Below are 26588 nucleotides of genomic sequence, written 5' to 3'. Positions count from 1 at the left end.
AGACACCATTTCTCTTGGCCAATATAGTCATAAGCCACTCAGATTCAAGGAGAGGAGACATATATGTCACATCGCAATTATAATAGTTTAAAATAATTTGTGGCCATATTTTAAATTCTCCAGAACATGTTTGGAGAATTACAAATAGTATCAGAAAGTAAAATGCCACAGAGGGATGCAGCTGGACAAGTAGGTAAGGCTGTATTAGGGAGGGCATTGTTTTACTTGAAACTCCTTAAAAAGAAGCTGAGATTTTGTTCTGTATGTGATTATACTAATTATCAACATCACTACAGGCAAGGAGAATCGTTTAAGAGTTTTAAGTAGCCCAGCTGGCATGGCTCAGTTGGCTGAGCATTCTTCCATGCACCAAGAGGTCACTGGTTCAATACCCTGTCAGGGCACATGACTGAGTTTTGGGCTCCGATCCCCAGTAGAGGGCATCAGGAGGCAGCCGATCAATGATGTTTCTTTCTCACATAGATGCTTCTATCTCCCTCTCCCTTTCTCTCTCTCTCTAAAATCAATAAAAACATATCTATTTTTTAGAAGGTGAATTTTAAGTGGTAGAATGACCTCAACATTCTAGCAAAAATACTGACACAAGGCAAGCTTTGTAGTAGATATTTTTGGCTGCAAGTAACAGAAAATGCAATTCAATCTGGTTTAAAAAATAAAGATAACTTACTGGTTGATGCAACAAAATTTCTCAAGGGAGACCTTAGGCATCGCCTCAACCAGTTTCTTATTGTTAAGGCTCTGGCTTCATTTCTCTGTGATTCTCTTGGCTCTGCTCTCCTCTCTGTGCCCACTTTATCCTCAGACTATAATCCTTATGGGGTAAATATAGCTATTACAGCTCTAGGTCTCATATCTGCATACAATACCATCTGGAGGGAAAGGGATCATCCTTATCCTAACATTCAAACAGAACTTAAGATTCACTCTAGTTGGCAGGATTAAGTCAAATGTCACCAGGAACCAACCGACATGTCAAAGGAGATGGAGTATTCTGGGTCACATGCTTCATCTGTAGAATCATATGGATTTCAAAGTGGAAACAAGAGGCTTACAGAAAGGGGAAAGAAAGAAATGAATGTTAATGAGTAAACAACAATGTACAAGTTGGCCCCAATAAATATTTGTGGGATTGACAATAATTTCCAGCATTAATATTTGTGACCAAATACAATCTCTCTGGTAGAAGTATAAAGGAGGTAGATGAGAGTATAAGACTAGAGGCAGGGGAGCTGGTAAAGAGGATACCACACTAGAAGTGATATCCAGAATACACTTTTGAGCTTGTATTTCATTAGTGATGTAACTTAGAAGCTCTGGTGTGTCCTATTTCTCCCCAATAATTTTTAAATTTCCCATGACCTCAGTTCTCCCTCCTGATCAACCATAAGACTCATTTCTATCCATCCTCTGGCTACCATTTTTCTTATAAAAACAATTCCCTCCAAAGTCACCAATAACCTTCAGTTTGCCAAATTCACTGGGCATTTTACAGACCTGTTATAGCAGTACTGCCTGCTATATCTGAAACTCCCTAAAACTACTCAAACTCTATATGCCCTGGAAGTCTGAAGCACCATGCTCTTCCAAGTCTTATAACTTTTCTTGGTTTCCATTGTAGTTTTTTTGTCCTGCCCCAGAGCACTAATTAAGAGTGTTTTTCAGAGACCTATCCTTGTCTTCTCACTTTTCTGATTCTAGACCAGCACGGTCCGATACAGCAGTCACTGGCACTTGTGGCTCTTGAGCATCTGAAATGTGCTAGTCCAAACTGAGATGTGCTCTTAGTGGAAAATACACTCCAAATTTCAAAGACTTAGTACAAAAAGATAAAGTGAAGTATCTCATTAATTTTTTATATCAAGTAGTTATTATATTCATATTCTGTACATATTAGGTTAAACCAAATATATTATAAATTAACTTCAACTGTTCCTCTTTATATTTTTAATGTCATGGCTTCTTTTTTATTCTTTTTTAATTTCAAAAATATTAAGCTACATATGTGGCTTTCATTATATTTCTACTGGACAGTGTTGCTCTAGATACTCTCCCTGGTGACCTCATTCAGTATCATAAATTCTCTCAAAACTGTATGAATCTAATCCCCCTTCTCCCTGACCTTCGGATTCATATACTCACCTGCTGGCTTGGCATTTCCATATGGATAATAGGTAATAACAGCAGACATTTATTTATGGCTTTCTTTGTGCCAGGCACTATTCTAAATACATGCGTTAACTCATTTATAATCCACAAAAACTTTATGGGGTGAGTACAATTATTATCCTCTATTTTATAGATGAGGAAACTGAAGCACAAAGAAGTGAGGAAGTGCATCCAAGTTCTCACATCTGGTAAGTGGTAAATCTCGATGCAAATACAGGCAATTCTGCCTCCAAACCCATTCTGTCCCTAAACGTTATGCTACGTATCCTCCAGAAGTCCCTCACAAATCTCGAGCTCCACCTGTTTACACCAATAGGCCTCCTTAACCTCTGCTTCCACTCCCACTTGAGCTTGGCCAACAAGTGATTTCAGAAGGAGGTCAGAGGGAGAGCCCAGAATGAGCGTTTAGCTCTCTTCCTTCACCTCCCTGCAGGGAGGCAACAAACCGGCTGCCTCCACTGTTCCGTGACTGAGGTCGCAGTGGTCAGCCCTCTGTCTCCAGGTCCCAGTAGCCTTTCCCTTCAGGTCTTGAGTTGATCACAGCATTCCTTCTCTCACCCCACTATTATTGGTCCCAAGGGGCTCCCTGGTTCCTCATGGTTTCTTTATACCCTGCCCACATCCTTGTAAATAATTTAGTTGCTAAACTCTCCTGAAATTGCCCAACTTGAGTGTGATTCCTGTTTCTTGTGGGGACCCTGAACAAGACATACATGCTCCTTTTTCTGTATTTATTAACTCAGTTCATGGGACCATAAATACCCAGTCACCTAAACTAAAACCTGAGAGTTATGCTCCATGTTATCCTGTCCTTACCCTCTCCCCAGATCCCACATACAACCTTTATGAAGTCTTGCTAATTTTGTCTTCTAACAGAACTGTCTTCTTTCGGCCTTCACCATCCCTCCCTACACTGCGGTACCAATCCCCAGTGAGTCCTACTCAAACCCACCCTCAATAACACAGCCAACACGGACTGTCTAACACGAAACTCTCAGCAGGACTCTCCCTGGTTTAAAACCCTTCCACACCTCCATGCCACCAACAAGCCTTGCTTCCTCTCCAAGACCACATCCTATCAATGTCTGCCTTACAATTTATGCTCCAAAAGAAGCAGACTATGATTTCAAGCTCACACCACCAACATGTTGTTTCTCACCTCTGCGCCTTCACCACCACCCCTACTGCCAGCCTGGCCAACCCCTAGTCATCCTGCACCACTCTGTTTAAGGAGATAAGTGAAGCCTTCCAAAAAGAGTCCCTCACACATGCATTCACATAGCTTATTCTGAGTAAGATTCTCTTTCAGTGCCATGTACACACCTTTCACTTGCACTTATCACACTATCTTTTCTTTTTTTTCTTTTTAAAATATATCTTTATTGATTTCAGAGAGAGGAAAGGAGAGGGAGAGACAGAGACAGAAACATCAATGATGAGAGAGTCATTGATCGGCTGCCTCCTGCACGCCCCCAACTGGGGACGGAGCCTGCAACCCGGGCATGTGCCCTGACTGGGGAATCGAACCCCGATCGCCTGCATCCTGGGTTGATGCTCAACTGCTGAGCCAAGCCCAGCCGGGCCACACTGTCTTTTCATTACGTCTTTGTATATCATTTTTCTCTGAAGGGTGACAGAATATGCCACCCCAAAATATACCACCTGGCATAAGGATTGTTTTTAGCTAAAAAAAAAAAAAAAGGTTGAAAAACAACAGGTGCAAGAAAGGCACTCTGACCTACCTTTTTCTTCCTGAAAGCAGGAGATAAAACTCCCACATGAAAGATGCCCTCCCTATTCCAAGAGGAAGCATTTTAATCACCAGAGATGGGAGATGAGGCAGAGAGAATTCAGCACAAACAGGCCTTATTAAAAGAACTCTTATCTCCCTTTAGTCTCCCCATATATTTTAGTTACTTTTCCACAATTGCCTCTCCTTGTTCAACCTAATATATAGGCACTTAGGTTTTGCCACATTTTTAGGTGTTCATTTTCTTATGAGAGTTCCCATGTCACATAAAACTTACATTAAATAAATTTATATGCTTTTCTCTTGTTAATCTGTCTTTTGCTACAGAGCCCTAGCCAAGAACTTAAGATAGGTAGAGAAAAAAAATTTACTTTCCTATACCCCCATTCACCTTCATATTCTCAAATTAGGCCCAGTACCCAGCACTTAGTACATGCTGAAAGAATGAATATATAGTATAAATATTATATCCAACCACAGAAAGTGAAGTCACTAAGGCAGGGGTGGAGAATGTCTGGCCCGCAAGCTGTATTCAAGCCCTAGAAATCATTGCCTGGCCCTGCCAAGGCACCCTCAGGCGGGACTCAAAATTCAATAAATCTAGGAGCTTTTCTCATAGCTAATTTTTAAGTTGATAATTTTGTATGACCCGTGAATGATGTTATAAATATCCAAGTGGCCCTTGGCAGAAAAAAAGTTATATGCCCTGAACTAAGGCATATAATTTTTACAATGTAAATCCAGATTCAACCTCTACCGCAATTCTATGGCAATGATAAGAAACTGTCTTTTTTTAAAAATCTAAGTTAGTTTGTATTTAAAGATTCAACCTCAATTTTTGTTGAGTACTTCAAGCCATTGTCTCTATACTGCATATAAGGACATAAAATCTACCTCTGAAGATATTTGATACTTTCCTTCTGATTCTTTCCCCTAAATTGTGTTTTCTATAGGTGATCACTTAGCTTTTTACAATGCCGCATGCTTTTGTATGTAGCTAATCCTTCCCTCAGTTTTCTGTTCCCTGTTTCTAAAATATACCCCTCTTTATTTCTTCACTAAATTTGAAACCTTGTAGTGCTCGATCTGCTGCTTATCTTATTGACTGTATTTCATACTTTCGAAGGCAGCTTCTGCTTTCCAAGATGACATTTAACAAGCAAACTTGACCATCAGTCCCAGTGCAAAGGAAGGCATCATTCCTCTCAGTGACAGTTTTATAGCATTCTTTCTCTCCACTTCTTCCACCCAAGAACCCACCCAAGGAAAACTGATCACTTCATTTAAAAGCTCTAAACCACATAGCTTATTTATTTTTCAGGATTCCATCATGCGTCTATCTTTTTGCATTTTCAAGCTATGGCTTATTTAACTTGTTTATTTTTTTAAATATCCATTCATCTATTTTATGGGCCCCGAGTAGAAATCTACATGGAAGCTGAGACGGGAGAAGAAATAGTTCAAAAACTTATATTTCTAATATTCTTTACTTGGCAGTAATTATAATCTTAGCAAGAAGGGAATCTTTTAAATTTTCCTCTAAAGTATAATTATTCTAACTATTCAAATTATTTTTCCAAAAACAATCTCCTTAAGATTGCTGGACACAGACAGTAGGGTGGTGAAGGCCTGGGGTGGGGCAGGATTCAGGTGGAAGGGGGCAATGGGGTGGAAAAGGGGGGACATTCATAATATTCTCAACAATAAATTTTTTTAAGAAAAAAGATTGCAATTTTTTAACATTTAAAAAATATCTATAGTTCTACATAGAAGACATGTACTATTCTTGGGTTTGCACCCTTCCCCTATTTTTCTCCTTACTTCTCTAGTTTGTGGGTCAACAGAATGTGCATAGAAGCAGAGACAACCCCCCAAACAAGTGCTTTATTCCATGCCCTACTCAGGCCTTTCAGTCTCTTGGGTCAGATGCTAGCTTAGTCTACTAAGCAGTGATAGCTACCAAGATTATAGGTCAAATATATCCTTTCTTTGAGGGAAAAACACCCATAATATTGTTATTTTACCTTATTACATTTACATTTGAAAATATTTCATATGATTATTGACTTACATAAAACACTTGAGTGGCCTTTTACAAGGAAATAGCTTACAGCATTCATGCACCTATGTTTTGTATCTTGTTCCAGAGACAAAACGCCTTGAGTGAATCTAACAGCAAAAGCTTCAGGTATCCTTTGGTGAGCTCCTTAGCCAGGCATCACTGAGAGGGCCAACTGTGTGCTCACCAAGATTATTAATCCCCTGGTTACCCAAGGTAAGTCTGTTACTGATGGGAGCCTGGGGCTACAATGAAAAGCAGGGCAGCATTCAGGAGCCTGTGACCTGAGCAGTCTCAGGGGACCCCCACTTGGAAGGGCCTTGCATGCCCATTTATGCTCTGCCGCCGCTGCCTTGAAATTCTTCGTAGCTTTTAATAAGGGCCCTAGTTTTCATTTTGCACTGGGCCCCCCACAAATTATATAGCTAGAGTTGCTGGGAGGTAGGAACTAACAAGCACAATAAGGGGGGCCGGGGAGGAGTGGGATATACTTAATCCTCTATACATTCTTTTCATTGAATCAAGCCAACTACACTACAGAAAGCAAAAGGATTCCTTTTCCTCATGTTGGTTATTTTCCTCAGCTAGAAGATGAATATAGTATCCTAAAGAAAGTATGAGAAGGATCAGAAAAAGGAATGGTTAGTTGAAATGAGTGGTTTTTTTAAGTATGTTTTTATTGATTTCAGAGGGAGGGAGAGAGAGATAGAAACATCAATGATGAGAGACAGTCACTGATCAGCTGCCTCCTTCACATCCCATCCCCTAAAGGGGATCAAGCCCAAAACCTGGGCATGTGCCCTGACCGGGAATTGAACTGTGACCTCCTGGCTCATTGGGTAGACACTCAACCACTGAGCCGCACAGGCCAGGCAGATTGCTATCTTTTGAGTACTTAACCTTTAGTGAAGACTTGAATTTTAGGGAACATTGTTTTCAGAAATTTGATATTGATGAATTCATTTACTTGGAAGTGAGAAACTTGATGGTTTTTTCCCTGCTCCACTCTGGGAGGCAGTAGAACATAGTGTGACAATCAAAGTCATAAGGAAAGATGGATTTCAATCCCATCTCAGTTTCCTTGGACACATCCTTTCAAGACTCTGAACCTCAGTTTCCTCAACGTTAAAACTGGTTGACTGATAGTCATCTCTTAGGGTTATTGTGATGATTACCAAGATTATCCATGAAAAATATCTGACGAAGTGCCCGACTGCAGTCAGCTGCTATTACTGTTATTATCATTATTTCTCCCTCTTTTCTTCTAATAGAAGCCCTGTCTAAAAAGACCTAGTCTAGAAAGTTTGAATAAATCATCTAACATTTTGGTAACATTTTAGGGTTCAGGGTTGAACAAGACTTTAATTTAGCGTGAACTGTATTTGAAAAAGAATTTTTTTGCCCTCACCCAAGGAATTTTTTTTTTTTTTGGAGAAAGAGTAAAGGAGAGAGAGAGAGAGAGAAACATCTATGTGAGAAAGAAGCATCGATCAGTTGACTCCCTTACACACCTTGACTGGGGATCGAATCCGCAACCTTTCCTGTGTACTGAACGATGCTCCAACCAACTGAGCCACCCTGCCAGGGCTATATTTGAAAATTTTTTACAAAGATTAATTTTCCTGACCATAGCATAAAGTTCTCTTAATTCTCAAAGCACTTTTATACATGATCTATCTGATGAGGTCACCACGCAGCCGGTAATGACAGAGTCTGAGATCCTGCTCTCAATTTTGTGATCTTTCTTCTTCATCATCTATTTATTCTATCAAATATTTAGAGACACATTATAGTGCTATCGTCAGGAAAATTACTTGTGCAAGTTACTTAAATAGGTAAAAACACTCTATAGTCAAGAGTTATACAGCTGCCCTCTTCCCTCACCTGGCGTCCATGTGTCATAAGGTTGTCAAATGGGAGAGGACGGGGTCCAGCTTGGGGATACAGAGGGCCACACCGAAAGCCGGTGGGCACTTACTGACGATCAATTCACTTTCATTTCCATCCTATCTAAAATCAGCCCTGAATTTATACAGTGGTGTTTGTTTAAATTCCTAATTTCAGAAAAGCCTTGTTATCAAGCACCAAATAATAAAAGTACCCCAAACCCACAATAAAACCCTTGTCTTCTTATAAACTGTTTTCCATGGTAGACAGCACTTGGGAAGGATGTGTCTAATCTCTTAGATGCTCTGTCTTCTAGTTCCAGTCTCACTGCATTTGGTTCAGTCCCCTACTTGACATGGAACCCTGTTCTCAGTCCAATCTCACCTTGTTTAGGTTCAGTGACCTTGGGGCCAGTCGGACAGGGCCTGGGACCTCTCACAGAGCTGCCATCCTTTAGATGTTTACTCTTTCCTGTGGATAATGGCCTGCTCATCTCAGACCCTTCCTGCCCCGACAGGACCCACTGGGAAGGGATCATGCTCCAAGACAACACTTTACATTAATTTCTTGGCGGTTGGCTTGTTGGCGAAAATTAACTACTCCCTTCCAGCCGCCAAATTATGAGAAATGGCAGTGAGTTCTTGTCCGAGATTTAGTTATAGCCCCTCTTTTTTGCATGCTAAGCATTGGCATATTTGTATAATGGTGATAAGCATAAAGCAGTAATGTGAAAACCACGGCTACATATATTATAAAACCTCGCATTTTATCTTTTAACTAAGTGGCCCCTTGAGAAGGTTCCACATGGGAATTTTAAAAAATTTCATTATAGAAATAGAATGTTGACCTCCTCTGGTAGAAACAGAGCAAGAAGACCTTTTACTTTCCTTTTTTCCTAGTTGTCAGCAAGCTCAGAAATACTGTAACAGTAGCAACTCTTGTGGGTAGTATATTTGCCTCTTCCTCCTTTCCTTTATTTCAGTTTTCTATTTTATCATCTTTTTTAAGTTGGTTCAGGTGATTTTTGAAAAGGGTAAAAATAAACCATTACATATATATATATACACACACATACATATACATATGTGTGTATATATATATATATGTATATATATATACACACATATATGTAATGAAGACTTAGAGTTTTCCAAGGGCTTTCAAATACACCAGAAAGGGAAGCGCCCCACATATTTTGCAAGTATGCTTGGGGAATAAACTCTCAGACCAAGCCTTTTTCATTCTCAAATCCTTCGAGAATGGAGTTGCGGTTCTCAAACTCCAGGGAGCATCAGATTCCCTTGGAGAGCATGTTAAAACCAAACTGCTAGGCCCCACACCCAAAATTTTGATTCATTGGGGCTACAATGGGGCCTGGATATTTGCATTTCTAACAAGTTGCCAGGTGATACTGATACTGCTGACCAGGGACCAAAATTTGAGAACAGTTGACCTGAAGATATTGATATAAGGTCTACTTAAACATATGGACAAATTATAGGAGACTAGAAGGTAAGCACCAAGGATTAACACAGATATTGGGGAAAGAAAAGGTCAAAGAGGTTGGGGGAAGCAGGCCAAACACCTGGAGGTGCTCACAAAGGCTTTAGAAAAGATGAGGCTTGACCTAAGCCTGAGAGGAAAACCAGGTGGGGAAGGCAGGGCGGGCGGGCTGGCGTGGGGGGGGGGAATTTGAACAAAGTCAGGAAGCAGAAATGTTTACAGTGTGTCTAGCAAACGGTGTCCACAGAATGCACCACCCAAGCGCTCAGTCAACAGTTTTTGAATAAATGGACAATGAAGAAATTGATTGGTGGAAGCAACAATTCCTTTCAAGAAACAGTGAGGATAATAAATATGGACAAGGACAGTTTTGAATGTGAAATCAAGGGGTTTGGTTTTAGTTTTCTAAGCAATGAGAATTCATTATAGTTTGGGGGTAGAGTACTCACTTGAGTAGTAGCATTTTTGTATATCTTTATATAATGATATCATATTATTGATTTCTGTGGCTTACCACCCATAAAATCAATAAAAGGAGGAGGCGTTTCCAAGGAGGCATTAAAAGGAATTGGTCATAGACTGCTGTAGAGCGAGGGAAAGAGAAAGCCTGTATGAGTCTGTATTTTCAAGCCTGAATGGAAAAGAGAAAGAATCACTTATACAAGGAAGTGTGGAGTAGGCCATAGGTTTTGGAGAAGAAATTGTGAGTTTTGTTTTAAGCAAGATATCATGGTGGAGGTGTCCAGCAGGCACTAAAGTTGCCCACTTTAGTTTGGCCAGAAGATAGGGTTGGAAGTGTAGAGGCATTCTCATGGAGGTGACAATCTAGTCATAAAAAAAGTGACAAGCACTCTCATGCCAGCCTTTCCTCCCTCACCCTTGTGTATTTCCTGAGAACACTGACAGCTCTGGCAGGTTGCAGCTGAAAGCCTCCCCCCGCCCCTGGCCATGTCCCGGGCTGTCTGGGGGATGCACGACTGTTGCACAGAAACAACCTTGTTGTCTGGCTGGCTCCAACCTGGGTCCAGAGGCCAGAGTGCCTTCACAGCCTCCTCGGGGCCTGGAACTTAGCAACCCAATTCTATGGCAATCCTGTTGGACTCCAGCTGGCAGCGGTGGAGATGGCAACAGCAAAGCCCTCTGTCACCACACCCTGGGGGCAAGGCCTGCCAAGAGGGGGAAGGGTCAGGCCAGGGCCGGAGTCCAGGCAGGCAACCAGCTCCCACTAGATTTTAAATGCAGTTGGAGAAGATAGCGCCCTAGCGACCAAGGCCAGCAGGAAAGTCAAGGCAAGGGGAGACCGTGACGGCAGAGAGGAGAGCTCGGGGATAAGAATCCAGAGGGACCTTCTGGTGAGGAGAGAAGATAGGAAGGCATCCAGGGGAGATGAGAATGGATAGTGCCTTCACGGTTAGAGATGAGGCGGGAGGAAGTGGAGCATGAGGGCTAGAAAACATGGTGGTGTTTCTTTTCACAACAGCACGATTTGGTGAACCGGAGGCTCTAAGGACAAGCCAAGATGTTTAGTCATCAGAACAAGAAGATTGAGACTATGTACAGTGACTAAGAGTAAATTAGAAGAAAATAGGGTCCTTAGAAGATGTACAAAGTGAAACAAAAGAAAAATGACTATTCCTATGTATATTCAAACTTGAAGTGATTTAGTCCATCTAAATGTGTGAAGACGCACATTCCCATGTGCTGCTGAGGCAGGATCAGCACAATATATTTAAATACCAGGTGGGGCAAAAGGAGGTTTATAGTTGTTCGTATGGAAAATAATACAATAATTAATAAATAATAGTACAAGAACAGGCTGTGTTTCACACACTCACAACTGTAAAGCTGCTTTTGCCCCACCCAGTAGGTACATTTGCACAGCACAGCTCTTGTGTGAACAGCTTCCCCGTGTTCCTAGCACTCAGCCAGTTTGCAGGACTGATACAGAGGAGACTGATCAGGTACCTTGGTTCAGGGAGTGATTTCGTCTTCGTGTCCCAGCAGCAGAGAAACGCTGGAGGAAAACAGGAAAGTAGAACCACGGGAGCTTGTGGGAGCAAGGTTAGGAGTTACATGATAGAAAATGGAAAGTAATATTTTGAAAATTTATCAAGTTCCAAGATTGAGGATCTGGAAAGCAGCAAAGAATCCGTGACCACTGAGTCCTCAGGCAATTGAGCGGTAGGATCTGAACAAAACAAAATCTGTACTTTGAAAAAGGCCCAAGCCCGGCTGGAGTGGCTCAGTTGGTCGGGCATCGCCCCGTGCACGGAAAGGTTGCTGGTTTGATCCCAGGTCAGGGCACATACGGAAGGCAACCAATTGGTGTTTCTCTCTCACATCAATATTTCTCTCTCTCTCACACACACATATCAGTGGTTTTCTCTCTCTCTCTCTACCTTCCTCTCTCTAAGCATGTCCTTGGGAGAGGATTAAAAAGTGTGATTCTTGCCCTGCCGGGCGTGGCTCAGCAGTTGAGCATCGGCCTAGGATCCAGGCGATCAGGGTTCGATTCCCAGTTGGGACACATGCCCTGGTTGTGGGCTAGGCAGCCGATCAGTGACTCTCATCACTGATGTTTCTCTCTCTCTCTCTCCCTCTCTTTCCTCTCTCTGAAATCAATAAAGATATATTTAAAAAAAAAAAAAAAGTGTGATTCTTTAAAAAAAAAAAAATGGCCTGAGAATAGAGAACCATTTTGCTAATTATAACAATGTACCTATGGAAAGTGCCTACTATGGCTAAGTACAATTCGAGTAGTTTTACAGTCACGCTTTTATTTAATCATAATGAAGACACCATAAAGCAGGCACTATCACTATTTTATAGGGGAACTTAAACTCCAAAAAGTTAAATATCTTGTCCAGATTTCTAATCCAATCCTGCGTTCTTTCTGTAACAGGTCCTGCCACCACAGAATTTTCTTGTGTTCTTATCTATGTTCCTTAAAACCAGACTAATGGAGAACTGTCTAATGAGAACCTTCCCTCCACTTCTGCAGCTCGTGGGGTTGAAGGAGCCAAGATGATTGTCAGGCAGGAGCGATGCTATCTATCACACTTTCTTTTATGACAAAAGGATACTGTACTTTTCCCATCGAAATAAAAGTAGGAATTAAACAAATGCATGGGTTACAGGATTGTTTTTCTTCTACAGTAGGAAATATGGGAAAAGCAAAAGCAGACTTTGAACTCTCACCATGTTCTGTGAAGACATATTACTTTAAAGTGAGAGTGAGTCAGCCAAAGAGAGGTCATTCTTAGCTTTTCCTGAAGCTCTGTTTTCTCAAGCATACTCCCAAATGTTAGACCCTGAAAAAAAAGGCTTGTGATGTCCAAAGTAAACCAGCCAGAGGCAAAGTAGCACTCAAATGTCTTTTTAATCATTACTACTTTTCCTCCTACTTCTCAGCATGTAAACCTAACTGCCAACCCACTAGGTGGCTGTGACAAGCAATTCAATAACTCCAATAAATGTAAGGACGTCAGCGTCGCCAATGTATTAAAACATGTAACTGTTGCCCAAAGGAAAAGAGTAAAACAGTATCACAATGAAATTCTGAAAATAATACTTTTTCATTCCTTTCCGTTTATTTGTAGAATATACATGTGTGGGTAAGTTTCTGTGTGTGTGCGGTAACACACCTGCACACTAATTTTTCCCCCTAGTTCTAATATAAAACGGGTGGTCTAAAAAAGTGCCACGAACATAAGGTTAACTTCCAAACCTCAGGGGCAGCAGCAGCATCTGGGAAGAAGAGAGAGGATCTTTGTCAGGTTCGGGTGTGACCTTGGGTCTCTGTGATCTTCCAGGGCCAGAACAAAGGCGTGCGAAGGGCCAGGCAGCCTCGGTCATGTTGGCAGAGGAAGTTCAGCGCGCCCTGGTTTCATTCTTCTTGGACAGGACCAGAGTGCCAGGTGTGATTCTTTGGTTCTCTGCCCAGGTTTGTAGGGATTGCGAGCGGAGCCAGTCACACTCAGTCCCGGCCAGAAAGAGCATCCTGATCTTCGGCATATTATACTGAGCCTGAGGAGGCCCAGCCAGGTACAGAACTCCAAAACGCAGAGTTCCAGGCACTGTTTTAGGAACAAGGTAGAATATCCTTAAGATCCAAAGGAAAGTCTTCCTTATGCTTAACTCAGGCAAAAAATAAAACTGTAAATTTTACACCTGAATTGCATGTGTGTTTTTCGTAATGATAAATTCAGTGTTTGCACTGGGAGCCTTTAACACAGGAAACTCGACTGTTTAATTGATCTTATGACATCTTGAAATACTATCATTTCCTTAAAGGAAAAAATAAAAGGAAGCTGACGTTCTGCAGACCATCCCATCACTAGCAATGTGGATGTTAAAAAAAAAAAGGGCTGGTCCTTCCCAAAATGGGCACTTGTTCATTCAAAAACATTTCTCCTCTTTTAAGTTTTTGGGCAATTAAAATGAAAAAAAGCAATAACCCATATTAAAATGATTAAATGCAAGGATGTTTGCTATTATAGAGACAATGCTTCAGAACTGAATAAATGTAAAAGTGAAACTTTTACTCATTGTGAAAGAGTATCGTGATGTTTTCATTTTGAAAATATATTCTGCAAATAAACTTCTCAAAATATATTCTTTAAGTCCTCAAGAATGTATGACTATGGAAAAAAATAATTACCTTTTCAACTTGAGGGAAGGAAAACTGTTGGAACAGTTTAGGCAATGCCTATCCAATAATAAAAAAATGTTTCTTGGACCACAATTTATTCTCTAAACCTTCAAAAGCCTATCATTTATCATTAATTTTGAAATAAAACAGGAAATACCTGTACTAAGAGAACCTTTGAAAACAAGCAGAATAATTGGCAAGGAATATTTTGGGAGGCACTGACAATAATGTAATGCCTGGATTAGTCTTTCAAAAAAACATGAAATTGTAGCTGGGAGGCATATGTAGCTAAAGACTCAGCATTCCAGTGCTGAGAATTATAACTCAGTTCTCTTGATATTCTGACATATTATTTAACAAAAAGCACATGGAAGATGTTCCCAGAGCCCAAATGCAGTGTTCTTATGTGAATCAAATTTTTACTGCTGTAAGAGAGCTCACGGATATGACTGGCATAAACATATTCAAGTGCTGTTGTGCCAGGCAGTTTTGGCAACGAGAAAATACACTTTTAAGAGACGTTATATATTTATGTATGTGTGTTGTTTGTATATGTTTGTATGTATGTATATGCATATGCATGTATGTAATCCTAGGCTGCTTCATTCAAAAAAGTCCTCAGAGATGTCTGAACACATTTGTCTTTTAATCTGGCATTATTCTGCAATTGCTAACATCAATGCTTGGAATGTAAAGATTTGTAGGATTAACACTGTGATATCCATCTAAGATGTCTTCCCTTGCTTTGCCCCAAACACACCTGGGATTTTCCCACCTCTGTCTTTGCTCAAGCTATGACCTTAACTTAGAATACCTGGCCTTTGGGCTCCACTCAGAGTTCATTCAAATGGTACATCTTCTCCTGATATCTGCAACCAAACATGATCTCCTTTATTCCGTTTTTTTATCCCTTTTGTATGACACATTTTATTTTACCTTAAATTAAACTTATTAACTTCTACATTCTTCTCCTTTATTCCCCTTCCCTCACCCCCACAGAATTAGGTAGTACATTTCTTGAAGGAAAATATTTTCCACCTATTAAGACTGCTTATCACAGTGACTTTGTATATAGGGCACTCAAAAAAATGTTTGATGAATTAGCATGAATTTTCCTGAAACTGAATTGCTGAGCTTTTTGTGTGCATTGGAAAGAGAGAATTCACTTTTGATGGTTCTTTGGGTCTTGTTTAATCAGAAATCACTTTTTAAAGCATTTAATATGAAGTATTTAATTTTTCTATTTGTTTCCCCCCATTACTTACTAGATCTCCTCTCTCTGTCCTTTCTTTCCTTCCTTCCAACATTAATTGAACTACCTGTTGTCTGCCAGGCTAGTAAAAGACACCAAGAGGAATAAGAAAATATAGATCAAAAGTTAGAGCCTTACTAGTTCTGACAGAACCATAATTGTGTTCTAGATTAGGACAAAGGTATATCCAATGTATTCATTTTACCAAAAAAGATATTTGAAAATGTAACCAAAGAAATACTAAGTAGTCACAATTTAAATTCATTCCAAGTGTTCTCTTAAACCAGTTCCTCTTAATGCCAACAATTTTTCCATCGGACAATATCATTCGTAATGACAATGGCTTAATCCTAAACTATACATTTTAGAAAACAGATTGAGAGAGAGGTAGTTTGTATCATCCACCCCCCACCCCACTGTTTGAGTGTTGGCACTGAAATGGCAAATTGCTTTGTCATTCTAAACCATATCAAAGGCTAAATGGGAGTTTTCCAGTCACTCCTTCATAAATATTTATTGAACACCTACTGCATGCCAGGCAATATTAAATTTCAATAACAAATAAAAATTTTAGTGTAAGTATGTTTCAGGCATAAAAAATTATTGTTTAACTAAAATTCAGATTTCACTGTATTTTTATTTAATAAATCTGGCAACCTTAGTGGGAAAGCACTGGCTAGGTTGTGCCTTCCCCTTGCAGAAGCTGGTTGGGAGATGAGAGCCAGGACAGAGTAGCAGGCTGGCATGGGGAGGAGGGGGCTTTGAGTATGCACAACTGCGTAGTGAGGGCAGAGAATGGAGAAGTAGGAGCTGACTACTATGCATAATAAAATTGTAAATCATTAGGGGGCTTACACTGAGTAAGTGAAAGGAGAAGAAATTGAGCAAGGTAGTGGGAGGCTGGAGCCCAGGCAGAAAAGTTCAGTTTTAGTTGTTCACACTTCTGTAATAACTATTCTTCATTATCTTCCCAAATCTATGGCCAAGTCTGTTGCAAACACACATTTATGTGTATGTAAAGAGAGGAATAGGGAATATTTTATAAAGTAATGCTTACTTCAGTCTTCAGGGCTTTTACTAGTTCTTTGCGGTTCCAGCCATATTGTTTTACTGTGGATATAAGTGAGGTAAACTAGACCAAGCGGTTTTCAGTTTAGTTCTACTTTGTTCTTGGTGCACAGGTACAGCTATAAAATGCTTGGTCTTCTGGAGCTAAGAACGTGCTTCATCCAAATTGCAGGGGCCTGTGTCAGTTATTGTCCAGGGTCCTAGGGCCATCCCATGTATTTCCAATAAATACCCAAAGAAGTCTACCCTTTCCTTCCTAGAAGCCAATAAAGTTTTACCAAACTTTATGCTTGTGGCTCTCTTTTGAGCATGTTATAAATCGTTTTCTACTGACTAAAGTTCCCAAGGGCTGAAGCCAGTACCTGGTCTTTCCATTGCATTATCAGGTGACAGATCCCCAATACCATCATAGAAAGATCAGCCATATCTAGGTGGCCTCAGTTACCCTCTACATGTCTGGGATTTTATATCCCAGTTGGTTGTTGAGTAGGATGCTCCATCTCCTGCTCTTATGCGGCTGGACACATCTGTAGAACCTTGGGTACACCCACCCCATCCATACTCAGAATGCTCACTCTCCCCCATGCAATTCTGGAGCCTTGCCTTTTACTCTGTTCCTCTCAGTTAAGAACCCTACTGAAAATCTGGAATCTAAAATATACTGGATTAATCATGGTGCAATTTTTCAGCTTCTCTCTTAGACAACCTCTTCGGCTCCCTTTTCGTCCCACACCCCAGCAATTTCCTTCCCTTGAGGCTCATGGCTCCCTCCCTCAACCTTAGCTGCCAGCATAATTTGTCACCATATAGTCTTGTCCTCTAACTTGTCTCCTAGAACCTGAACAGAGACAATCTGACACTCCCCTAGTTCCATATTTCACTTCCTGTCTTGGACCTGAGAGTGATATGCCTTAGACAAAGTGTCAGAATCACTCCCCTGTTCCTTCGCCAGAGTGAGTGGGAGAAAAGATGGCAGAAAAACCAGGCAAAAGCACAAACTTCTGTTGCTGTATACAATAAAACTGGATGTCTTGCTCACATAAATGAATGAGTTAACAGCTGGTTTTTCCTCTACATGGTAACTGAGACAAGGGTCCTTCCACCTTGTGGCTCCACCAACCTGTAGAGCTTCAGATTCACATGCATTCAGTCCACAGACAGAGAAAGACAGGGTGGAGAACACAATACACACCCACTCCTTAAAATTCTCTGGTGGATTCACATTTTCACCTAGATGGAAGGGGCTGGGAAATGTATGTGGTCCCTGACCTGGCAGCCACCATCCAGTGACAACTCCATACCATGGAAGTGGACATTGGGCTGTCTCTGCCATGATGGTAATCCTCAGCTGTCTCAGTCAAAAACACAGCTTTCACCCTAAGAGAAAGTTAATATGTAAAAATGTTAAGATATCTTTCTTCAAATTGACTAAATAAATTGTGAATAAAAAGCTCTTGTGAAAGAGGAATGGAAAACAAAGTGATTTGAAGATTTTGAGTATTTCATGTATTTATAGAGTCCCTTCCTCTGTATGTATAACAGCATGTAACTGGGGTCTCAATCTCCTGTAGCTGAACACAGATCATTGAAATAGGACGGTATGTAATTGGATTCTTAACCACCTATAGCTAAGCACGTCTAGTTGAAATAAACTAAGCCTAAGGGATATCTGAGAGCCTTCTCATTTTCATTATTACATATAGGGTAAAAGCACAGAGCCATATAGGTATAAGAATACTTGCTAAGTACATTTATTTGCCCAGCATACTCAAGTGTCTACTTTATCTCTGTCATTATTCTAAGCACTAGAAACATTAGAACAACAAGCGGGGATTCTGCTCTCGATAGTGGATAATGGAGTAAAAAGTACATGTCAAAGTAGCTCCGCTTTTTAGATTAGGCAATTCTGAGTTTATCCTTTGAAAAGACAGAGCTAGATGTCAGAATCTGCTATGGTCTATTTAAAGAAAAAAGCCTTAAAATTGTTGTATAGATTAACTGTATTGCTTGGGGGTAGAATCTATGTCTTTGATTATCAGGGTTGGTCATATTATTTAAGTGCAGATCGCTGCCTACTTGATATGCTTTGAGATGGTCTTCATGGTCCTTGATGGCAAATCATTCCCCATTTCTAGCTTGACTTAGAAGGCCACAACTTATTGGTAAGTTAACTCATGGGGCCTGTAGCGGGCATGATCGCTCTTAGTATTATTAATCAAACTTGTAGCAGAAAGAAGGGCTAAGGAAATGGATCAGAGGACCAAAAATTAGGGAAGCAGAGGGAGGCTGTCCTGGGCTGGCCCTGCAAGTAGGAATCAGAAGTAATCCTGAGTCAGGATTAAGAAAAAATTACTAATTTTAAGAGTCCCTGCTATTGTAAGACTCTGCTACTCATGAGAATGCATTTGATACCCAGGCATGTCAGGGAAAAATAAATCTTGAATACTTTAAGAATAGATTGTGAATCTTTCTTCAGGATTTGGAAGTTGAGTGACTGAATTGAATGAGGTTTTTTAGACCATTAGGGATGAAAAATTGGCATTGAGGTCTATTGAGAACAGCAATGTGCAGGCTTCTTCCCAGATTGCCAAGTACCTAAAGTATTTTTTCATACTCCAAAAACCCACCATACCTCTTGGTTTTCCTTGGTTGAACTCAGCTGTTATCAGAAACCTTATCATAAAGATCCACTGGCTGGAAAAAATATCACATCCTCCCACTTCCTCTTGATGACCTCTTTTATGGCATTTACTGTATTTTACGGTGGGTTATTATTTGTGTGCACCTTATTTCTCTTACTTGATGGGAAACTGTTGGCAGTCAAATGTGGTGGTTAAAGACATACCCTGGAGTCAGACAGATCTGAAAGGGCCCCACCCAGGCCACTTAATAACTGTGTGACCTCAAAGCAATAGTCAATCTCTCTAAGCCTCAATTTCTTCCTCTGGAAATGGATATTATAATAGCATATGAAATATCAATACCATGATACTTGGAATAGGCACTCAATGAGGTATTATTAGATCCCTTTCCTTCGTTAGTTAATTTAATAATTTCAACTTCAGGGAGCCAATGTTCTCATAACCATTTTCATGAGGAGAGCTCTATTTTTCAGAGGTTATGTAAACTTTCTCAGGATTACATAGCTGTTTGGTAGAAAAATCTGAATTTGAACCCAAACTGTGTCTGGGCAGCCTCTCTCTCTAGAAGAGCAAGGAGCCTCTATTTACTAACACTGATAGCTGACTTACACTATGAGGATTTAATGACAACTTTTCTGTCCCCCCCCCCCCCCCCCCCCCGTGAAGCAAATAGGCTCCAGTAGGGATGGATCTTGGCTCAAGCACCTGTGTATCCATCACAGGAATAGCATTTAGTAGGCATTCAATGCTTTATAACTTAAAAACTGAGAACAGATACTGTCTTTAATTTTGAGCACTGATTTGTTAATATAAGGAAATGTTTGAACTGTTCTCACACAAAAATGTTTCACTGATGCTGTGGCGCTAGAGTCATATATTGTAAAAGTATAAGAAGAGCCCTAGCTGATTTGGCTGGATTGCAGGCTCAGTTCCCCAGCCCGTAAGTATTAATGGAATTACATGTTCTGAAAAAATATATAATAGTCTCTAAAGTTTGTTTCACTGTAACTTAAGAGTCAAAAGCCAGAGAATACCTAATTTAATTTTGTGGATGTTTTCCCCAAAAGGGTTCAGATGATGATGATGACACCAAATCATGTTGAAATCACTTTGCTTTAGTTTTTCCTCTGCTAAAAATAAAGGGTAGACAATGAAAACTTTTAAAAATTTAAATAACATTCTAATGCAAAACTGACTTTTAATTTTTAGATAGATTGCTTTACAAAACAAATATGGCTCATTTTCATCACTCATCTTTATTCCTGTACAAATTCTATCACAGTTATAGTAATTTTTGCCCTGCCAGGTGTGGCTCAGCGGTTGAGCATCGACCTAGGATCCAGGAGCTCCAGGTTCAATTCCTGGTTGGGGCACATACCCGGGTTGCGGCCTCCACCCTGTGTAGGAGGCAGCCGATCAATGACTCTCATCATTGATGTTTCTATCTCTCTCTCCCTCTCCCTTCCTCTCTCTGAAGTCAATAAAGATATGTTAAAAAATAATAATAAATAAATAAAAATAAAATAGTCATTTTCTTCTTTAAAAAAAGAACATCTATCGCCAAGAAAGAATTAAAATAAACTAACAATTACTTTTAATTGTTTTCTGCTCAGACACTAGCTATACTTCCTAAATTAATTTATACCATTACAGATAATCTTTTAGTTCTTCAACAATTGAAATATTCTTTACTCTACATAATATTTGAAAATGTTCTCAGTTGATCCCATGTGTTCCTTTCAATGGAGCCGTTCTTATTTATTGAGTGACAATTACTTGCTAGGCACTGTGCTCAGGGCTGAGGGACATGAGGCTACAGACATACGTCCTCTACTCTCAACAACCTCTCAGCAGAAATTTAAAGAATAACTTTATTTTCTTGTTATAGTAAAATAAGCAGAAACATATTCCTTTAAGCGTCAAGTAAACTCTATTTTAAGTATATCTCTCTTGATGTAAGATTCTACTATTTAATGCACTCAGTGCACTGTTGAAGATTTTTAACCCAAGTCTGATGATTTAATTAGTTTCATCTTAAGTTACACTTGCTGACCCTAATGAAGGTTTGATTTTTTTATCATTCATTTATCTGATTAATAACTGAGTGTCAATGCATATAAGGCAACACATTAGTTTCTCTGGAGACTAAAATGAGTGGTATGTCCAGGAGGTGGGTGCAAAAACTTAATGGAAAATGTAGGGGCTTGAGCTTGGACTTTGTGTAAATAGAGAAGAAAACCTATTTTCCAGTTACTGGCACTCGCATCAGGATCCATGAAGATGATACCCATTGGCCCGGCTGGGTGTGGCTCAGAGGTTGAGCATTGACCTAGGATCCAGGAGATCTTGGTCTGATTCCCAGTCGGGGCACATGCCAGTTGCAGGCTCGATCCCCAGTTGGGGGCGTGCAGGAGGCAGCAGGTAAATGACGACTCTGATCATTGACTGTTCTATTTATCTCTCCCTATCTCCCTTCCTCTCTGTGAAATCAATAAAGATATATTAAAAAATAAAAATAAAAAGATACCTATTGAATTGGATGAGTATTTCCTTGTCTCAGGGGATCTGCCAGCCACCATGTCAGGTATTTATTACTGAAGAGGATTTTTATCCAGAACCTTTCTCTGCTTCCTTACCCTGAAATAGCCTTTAAATGACCATGGGGACTCTGCACCCACCTCCCCAAGGCTTCTAGCCAGCTGCAGTCAGTTAGGTCATAGATTCCTGTCTGGTCCTTCACCAGAGTCAGGAATATGCACAAAAATATCAAGAGGAGCTGGAATGGAGTATAGATGAAAGTGACTTATGTTCAATATCACATGATTCTACGATATTTTCACTTTTATAACCCAAAGCGTATTTTCTCTTTTTTTAAAAATGTTTAAAAATTAAAAGATTATAAACCACATTCTCCAGAGTCAAAGACGGCTCCCAGCTCCCAAAAGCGTGACTCCCAAGTCTCAACACTCAAAAATGTAAAAAGTGTAAAAGGCCCCAGGGAAAGGGAGAACTTTTATAATTCAGAATTTCTACATTCATCCACTCCAGCTTTTCTTCACTAAAGTGGCTCTTTCTCTCCACATTTATTCAACAAGTGTGTCCTGGCGCCAGCCCTCCCTGTGGAGGTAGATATAACTTTTTTAACTGAAGATGGGAGGGTGGGAAGGTGAGGTTGTGAGGTAAAGGGGGAGTAGTTAAACATTGTCTATGGAAATGGATCTCCCAGAGTTCCAGTCATTGATTGGCCATTGTCACAGTAGGTGCATAGAAGCACCAGAAACAGAATTCAGGTTCTCCCCCATCCCCATCCCCACCCCCCAGCAAGTCCTGGGTCATCACACAGCTGCCATGAAGGGGTTTTATAATTAAAGTCTTCCAGTCAGTTGTGAACTGAACAATGATTGATTACAGGTTTTCTGAGGACAAACTTTACCCACCAGATGGGTACTTCTGTGAGTCCTTAGAGAGCTTGCACCTTTCAGGTAACCAGTTTATAATTAATTAAATTAATTTTGTTTCTTGTTAATATCTTCTGTTCTCCTTGAGCTAGTCACATCATGTCTGGAATTTGGGTGTTTTCTAGGATGGGTGGGCTGGTTGAAGGCGAACCCCTGAGAGGGAGGAAAACCAGGTGGGAGAGTTGACCCCCCCTTCTTGGCATCCAGCAGTACTCTGTGGGAATCTTTTGACCAGGCAATATCGACTCCCTTAATCACACAAGCCTGTCCAAAATCTTGTGTGTGGTCTCCCTGAGGTTCTGAGGATAAAAAAGAGCAGCAATACTTCTTAAAGTCTCTTGGGATAAATATATGGATAGATAGTTTGCAGTTCAGATTGATGCATTTTTAGCAGTTTGTATAGTGCAGCCTCCGTTGGTCAAGCACATTAGTATTCCATTATTGGAATAAAATTTGGTGGCTTGCCAAGTGTCTTCTGATTTGCCATCAAAATGGGAATGATGGCCAACTTAAAAGAGTAAGCTAGCATCTGTAAAGTTCCTTATCACTGAGATAACTGATTTTATATTGACGTTTTCCAGTTTCCTCATTTGCTTTTGCTTTTCTTTCTGAGCAGTATATTTATTGCTGCTCTTTTGGATCAGTTTTTGTGATGTTGGTATTAAGTGAGACAGCTATGTAAACAAGTTGCAAGGCATTATTAGTTTATTGGTAGAAGGATGTCTGGTCCATTGCCAAGATTCATTGATCTGTTTATTATGACTTTACCCAGTACAGTTTTAGTGGCAATTTAAAAAATGGTCTTAGGGTTTCACTTACAGAAGTCCACTGGTTCATTTATTAACCCACATTTGAGGGCTAACTCACTGTATAATCTTCCCGGCATTATTATGACAGTTGTTATAATCCACTGCAGCCAGGGAGCAATATCCCAATTACATGTTCTATTGTTTCACTTGTGATATGAGAGCAATACAAATTGTTGATGATAATTATGTTGATTTTTCAGCAGTTTGCAAATTAGTAAATTAGTACATTTAGAAATATAAATATACCCGAAGGCTAATATGTGTGTTGGGGCTAGTTAACAAGTATTTATTGAGTGCCTACCGTGTGTGTGTGTGTGCGGTGGACTATAATAGGTACAGTGTAGGGATACCGATGATGGTATAAAACAAAAATCCTGCCTGGCACAGGATACAGTTTGTGCTAGGTAAAAATCAAAGTACCTTACTAATTGACTTAGTTTTTTGGGGGTAACAAACAACACTGAAACTTACTGGCATAAAACAACAATTTATTATTGCCCATGACTCTCTGGATTGGCTGTGCTGTTCGTCAGCTGGCTCCACCTGGGCTCAGTTATGCTAGAAGAGCATCCCACTGAAGGGTCTGTTGTTCCGTCACATGAATGGCAGTTGGTGCTGGCTGTGGGCTGAGCACCATGTTTCTCCTTCAGGTGGCCTTTCATCCTCTAGTAGGTGAGACCAGCTCCCTTATGTGGTCTCAGGGCAATGTTCCAAGAGGGTGAGAGAGGAAGCTGCAAGGCCTCTTGAGGTCTAGCCTTGGAAATCTCGTAACATCATTACCACTGTGTTCTACTGATCAAAGCAAGACACAAGGCCAGCACAAATTCACAAAGGCGGAGAAAGAGACTTGATGAATGCGGTGGCAAAGACACATTATAAAGGTGTACACACACCAGAGTGGGTGGCATTAGTGCTGTATTTTGCAATCTACCACTCTTGTCCTGTAAAAAATGAGTCCTTCACAAGAGTTGTCTTTGCATTTCAAAATTTCTGTTCTGTTGTTACGAATGACCAATGGATCAAGACCCAGCTCTTCTCATATCTGAAGTTTACATTAGTTCCTTTTCCTATGTCAATTTAAGTTCTTTAAGTGTCGAAGACCTTGTGTGCATGATTTTCTTGTCAAAGCTTCTATTTAGCTTTCTGAAAATAGCGGGTTGCTATTTGACGTAATATTTGGTTTTAAAATAGTGGACTGTTATTTATGCGTTAAAAAATTGCTAGATGAAAATAATCATAGAGCCCTGGAAGCAAAGAGGAACTAAATTCCGTGCTTTCCAGCATTCAAGTCTATTCATCTTTAGTTCTTAATCTTTTTATCTAGAAGCCACTGTCTTATTTAAACTTTTTTTTTTTTTTAAATATATCTTTATTGATTTCAGAGAGAGGAAAGGAGAGAGAGATAGAAACATCAATGATAGGAGAGTCATTGATTGGCTGCCTCCTGCAAGCCCCCAACTGGGGATCAAGCCCGCAACCAGGGCACGTGCCCTGACCAGGAATAGAACCCCGATTGCCTGGATCCTAGGTCGATGCTCAACCGCTGAGCCACGCCTGGCTGGGCTGTCTTATTTAAACTTTTAAAGAATATCTTCTAATAAGAAAAATGGGTAATATTATAGTATTCTAGAAAATAAGGTATTAATTTATAGCAATTTAGATGTGTTCTATATTTAGAATAAATTTACTTATATTACTTTCTGTTATTGCATATTGTTTATACATTAAAACATCAGATTTGATTCACAGATCCTCTAGAAATAAGTCTTTTCAGAATGAACTTGATCATAATTTACTTATTATTTTTCAGAATAGGTTATTCATTCACATAATTCCTAACTCAAAAGATGCAAAGTGATAAATCTAGTTGAAAGTCTCTGTCTCATTCATTTCTCCTGGCGATTAGTGCCATCAATTTTCTGTGGGTTCTTCTAGAAATATGTTACTTATATACATGCAGATATATAGAGATATTCCTTTTCCCCATTTTTATACAGAAAGTACCATGCTATATATGATGTTCTTCATCTTGCTTTTCCCCTTTATTAAATCTTACTCCATTTCAGTAAAGAGATTTTCATTTTTTAGAGCTATGTAATATTCCATGGTATAGCTGTAGCATACTTATGTAATCAGTACCTTATTGATTGAACACTTATGTTATTCTGAGATTTAACTACTTAACATTTTTAAAAACCCTCCCTTATATATGGCACTGTAATAAAATAACAGTACAATAGTTATTTGAATCATATGATTTTGTTCAATGTCACTGAGCCACAGATAGTACTGAACTTTCATCTTTTCATTACAAAGAAGTACTTTACAACTTCTCTTTGGTATATCCAAATTGCCAGCATCACCACTCTTGCTCTTTGGGGCCATTATGAAGTAAAATAAGGGTTACTAGAACACAAGCATTGCAATACCATAACAGTTGATCTAATAACCAAGATTGCTACTAAGTGACTAATGGGCAGGTATTATCTACAGCATGGAGACCTGAACAAAGGGAATACTCACATCCCAAGTGGGTCAGAGCAGGACAGCATGAGATCTCATGATGCTACTCAGAACAGCATGCAATTTAAAACACATAAATTATTTCTGGAATTTGTCATTAAATATTTCAGACCATGATTGATCAAGGTAACTAAAGCAGTGGAAGGTGAAACAGCAAATAATTGGGGACTACTGTAAATGGAACCATACAATATGTGGTCTTTTGTGTCTGGTTTCTTTCACACAGCATGATGTAGCATTTATAGTAGTTCATTCTTTTTTATGGCTGGATAATATGCCATTGTATGGATATACCACCTTTCATTTATCCATTCATCATTTGATAGACATTTGGGTTGTTTCTACATTCTGGCTATTATGAATAATGCTGCTATGACCCTAGCTGGCTTGGCTCCGTGGTTAGAGTGTAGGCCTGCAGACTGAAGGGTCCCAGGTTCGATTCCGGTCAAGGGCATGAACCTCGGTTGCAGGCTCAATCACAGACCCTGGTTGGTCGCGTCCAATGTGTCTCTCTTACATCGATGTCTCTCTCTCTCTCTTTCTCTGTCTCTCTCTCCTTTACACTCTCTCTGAAAAGCAATGGAAAAAATATCCTTGGGTGAGGCTTAAAATAATAATGATAATAATAATAATAGTAGTGCTATGACCATTGCTATAAAAGTTTTTGTGTGCATGCATATTTTCAATTCCTTTGGATATAATATACCTAGGACTGAACTCTATGTTTAGTTTTTTGAAGAACTACCAAACTGTTTTCCACGGGGGCTGCACCTTTGACATTTTCACCAGCAGTGCATGT

Source organism: Miniopterus schreibersii (genome assembly GCF_964146895.1).
Source record: "Miniopterus schreibersii genome assembly, chromosome: 11".
Taxonomy (NCBI): Eukaryota; Metazoa; Chordata; class Mammalia; order Chiroptera; family Miniopteridae; genus Miniopterus; species Miniopterus schreibersii.
This window is presented reverse-complemented; position numbering follows the sequence as displayed.